Source organism: Pteropus vampyrus, unplaced genomic scaffold, assembly GCF_000151845.1.
Source record: "Pteropus vampyrus isolate Shadow unplaced genomic scaffold, Pvam_2.0 Scaffold199, whole genome shotgun sequence".
Lineage (NCBI taxonomy): Eukaryota > Metazoa > Chordata > Mammalia > Chiroptera > Pteropodidae > Pteropus > Pteropus vampyrus.
Genome location: NW_011888980.1, coordinates 2,731,765 through 2,736,014, shown reverse-complemented (window position 1 = coordinate 2,736,014; position 4,250 = coordinate 2,731,765). Strand labels below are relative to the sequence as shown.

Sequence of the window (4,250 nt, the reverse complement as noted above, 5' to 3'; positions counted from 1 at the left end):
GGGAGAGAGAGAAGAAAGGCCAGAGCTGAGAGAGAAGATGGTAGCTGGGAGACTTTCATCTCCTTCCAGCAGGTGACAGGAAGCTGGACCCAGCTGGTCATGACAGCCTGCACAATCTCCCTCTTCCTTTGGAGCCTTCTCCAGTAACAGCCCTACCTCCTCCCTATATTTCTGTGCCTTCTTCCCGTGTTTCCACTGACTGTTGGCCCTGACTTGGCTCTGCTCTCACCACGGCTGGCGTCTTTACTGCTCCCTCTCACCACATCCAGCCTTGAGAGGGTATAACCCAGTAGAGATGAGAATCGGAGCATGAAGGAGATCAAAAAATGGTAGAGTGGTTACTAGAGGGTAGGGGGTGGGGGAGGAGGGAAGAGGTAGACAGGGTAAAGGAGATCAAATATAGAGGGATTGGGGGAGGGCGAAGTGGGTGAAGGGGATCAAATATATGGTAGCTGAAGGAAACTGGACTCTGGGTGGTAATCACAATAGAATATATAGATGTCAAATTATAATGTACACCTGAAAATTATATAATTGTATTAACCAATGTTACCCCAATAAAATAGATAGATGATAGATAGATAGATAGATAGATAGATAGATAGATAGATAGATAGATAGATAGATAGATGATAGATAATGGTGGAGAGTCTCCTCTCCCCTTTTCTGGAACCAGCACACTGAGACATGCTGTCTCTGTTGGGTCAAAACAGAATGGTAAAAATAAATGAACCAGTCAAACTGGCTTCTATCCAATGCTGCCAGATGTTACTCCACCTCCCTGCCCAGCAGGCCTATCAGTCCTGCAGGCCACCACTAAGGAAGGCCACCATCCATCTAATCAATGAAGGCCCTGAGCAGGTACAGTTCCTGGGGACTGTCTGCAGAGCTCAGGACAGTGAGCACAGGCAGCTTTCCATGGCAATTCCCTTGGGTGGAATTGTACTGCGTGTGATCCTCCCCACTCTCTCCTACTCCTGCTACTACCCGCCCAGCACCTTTTCTTCCTTCTCTCCTTCCGCGTGTGCTGCCTTACATTCAGGTGCCAGGGTACCATAGGCCCACCGTGGTACTGTGGATGGCACACAGGCTAAGGCTGGCAACCCCAGCCGGCACTTCCAGACTGGCCTAGAGTCCCATTAAGTACATTTGTCAGTTCCCTGGAAACAAGCTGGAGAAGCAGCCTGCCCCTGCAGCTGCATGGCTTTTCTTAGGCACCAAGGGAAGTGGAGTAGAAGTGGTCGTGGGCACAGAGACAGGTGGGCACAGTCGGAATCACAATAAACACCAAGGAAATCTGTCCTTTCTCCTTTAGGTTGCTGAGCAGAACAGCGTCCCCCTTCTCTGAGTTTCCATCTTTGGGAGCCTGGCTCCTTCATTTTGGGGATTCTGTCCTATAGGCCAAGCGCTGCTGCCTCCACCGAGCCAACCAGAAGCAAGCACAGGTACTGATTCTCCCCTGTTTTTGTCCCCCTTCATCTCCAGGGGATACATTCCCAGTGGATGCCTGAAACTGTAGCTAGTATGGAAGCCTATAAATACTGTTGTTTACCTAGATCTACACACCTTTTCACTTAAAGCACTTTGCAGCTTCTCTTTGGCACGTCCGAATTGCCAGCATCACTACTCTTGCACTTTGGGCCATTATTAAGTAAAATAAGGGTTACTTCAACAGTAGCACTGCGATCCTGTGACAGTCGATCTGATAACCGAGCTGGCTACTAAGTGACTAATGGGCAAGGAGTGTATACAGTGTGGAAACACTGGACGGAGGAATGAGTCTCATCCTGGGCAGGATGGAGCAGGACAGCTGAGATCCTATCACGCTACTCAGAACGGCACACAATTTTAAACTTATGAATTATTTCTAGAATTTTCCATTTAATATTTTCAGCTATAGTTGACTGCTGATAACTGAAACTGTGGAAACTGAAACTGTGGATAAAGGGGGAACAGCAGTGGTGGCAATAAACAGCTAACACTTAATGAGAATATTTCCCAGGGGTCAGGCTGTCTTGTAAACGCTCTACAGGAATTAGCTCATTTAATCCTCACACAACTCTAGGTATTCGATGCCATACTTATCATCCCCATGTTACATATGTGTATACCGAACACTGAGATCAGAAGTCAGCAATAAAGGCTTCGATTCCAGAGTATGTTGTCTTATCTAATATGCTCAACTGGAGAAGATAAGACAAGTACCACTAAACAGGATGGAAAAATGATAAATGCCATTGAAGAGATACAGGGACACTTTCAGGGAAGCTCAGAGAAGCAGGAGATGACAACCACAAAGAAACAATATCAAACAGCTCCTGAGATGGGCTTTGACAAGAGACAGCAGCTCTGAGGAGATGGGCACGGGGGACTTCGTGGTGATAGAACAGCATAAACAGGCAGGAAGTAGGGAAGTGAGGGGCACATGTGGGGAATGTCACACACGCGCGCGTGCGCGCGCGCACACACACACACACACACACACACACACACGCAGCTGCAGAAGAGCCTAAAAGGGAAGCAGTGGGGGATGCAGGTGGAGTTACAGCTTGTGGCCAGACTGGAAGCCCTGACACTAGGCCATGAGCTTGTACTCTGTGGGCCAGGGAAAAGCCACTGTCAGTCTTAAGCAAGAGCAAATCCTGATAAGAATGCTCTTTTCTGGATAACCGAGTGAGGTTTATAGAAAAGAAGATCGAGCCCAAGGGATTGTTAGGGCACTGAAACTGTTCTGTGTGATATATAATGGTGAATAAATGTTATTATACATTTGTCAATAGAATATACAATCCAGGGTGAACCCTAATGGGAACTATGGACTTTAAATAATAATGTATAAATATTTGTCCATCAGTTATAACAAACGTATCACACCAGCATGAGATGTTAATAATTGAGGAAATTGTGTGTATGATGTGTAGAGGGGCATGAGTGAATACTGTACTTTCCAACCAATTTTCTGTAAACCTAAACCTTCTCTAAAAAAACAAAGCCTATTAATTATATAAAAAGAAAAGTCATATTAAATTAGCAATATAATAGGGTAATTGCATTCCTAAGAAAACGGGTTTTTAAACATCGCATTGTAAAAGCAATTATTTCCAAGAGGAAATTGGGAGTTTCAAATGCTCTACTATAATGTTTATTTTTCCTAAAAAATTTCAATAATAAAGGTCATTTTTAATAGTTGGGGGTGTGTGTACAGCCGTAAAATCTTCATATCCGAAAGCGAGCCTGCCTTCGCTAATGTCTGCCCACAATTGATAAGCTCTCTTGGTGAACCAGAGCCAGCAGGAAGGTTGAGTGGCCTTCCACCACTCACTCCCTGAGGCAATGCTGTCACCTTCCTCATCCGTTGGGTTGGTAAACAAAGCCACTCAACTGATCAATTGGCCAAGGCCACAGACTTCTTTTTTCCTCCGAAGTGCTGAATCTGATTGCGCCATGCTTCCAATTCTGTTATAATCAATAGTAGTAAATTGTATTCTGTAATCAATCGTTGTTATATTCAACTTCTGACAACCCGAGCAGAAGGCCTATAACTGAGTAAGTACTCTGTGACAGGCACTATGCCAGGTAAGTGGATCCTTTGAGCAGACAGACAGATAGACTCCAAGGCTAAGGAATCCAGAGAAATCGGCCAGGAAAGCCCACTAAGTATTTTGGTGATTGACCGGGCCAGAGTTGATGAAGTCCAGACAGATCCCGTGGGTTCTCACCTGCCCCCCGAGGAACCCACTTCTCGCTTGGACCAGAGTTCTCAAAGCATGAAACCCAGTGATGGCTCCAGTGGCCACAGGCACTTTGGGGGTTTCAGAGAAAAAAGCAACGAAACAGTTGTAGCCACACTTCGTGAATCGGAAGTGGAAGACTGTAATATTTTCACAGAAATCCCGTTTTGTTCTCAGTAACCACTGCATACTTAAATGTTGAGCCCTTTCCTCAAGAACTCCATTAATCAGATTGCCTTAAATAACATTCCGTTAGCAGGGTTCATCCTGGTTATTGTATTTTTCACACCATTTGCTTATTTATGTTGATCAAATTTGCAATCTCTACTATTGCTATTGAGTTAGATTCAACTCACTTCCAGTTTTAAAAAGGGGATTAGTGGCTCAAAACTGTTCACTGAAGCATAAAATAGTGATGGAGACAGTAAGGTGTATCCATCCTATAGATCAGAATAATCTTATGAACACACAGGTAACTGTGACTCCTGGGTCTAGCAGATCTGCAGGTGTGATGATTTT

At 44.9% G+C, this 4,250-nt stretch overlaps 1 protein-coding gene across 1 annotated transcript in view; it reads left to right on the top strand.

Moving 5' to 3' along the window:
- The window catches only part of CUNH9orf153 (chromosome unknown C9orf153 homolog), a 32,083-nt gene continuing 27,833 nt past the window's right edge, over window positions 1–4,250 (top strand). Inside the window, exons 1-2 of the mRNA XM_011372082.2 lie at window positions 1–72; window positions 1,316–1,445. The gene's annotated coding sequence lies outside the window, so the exon portion shown is untranslated. The remainder of the gene's footprint in view (window positions 73–1,315; window positions 1,446–4,250) is intronic.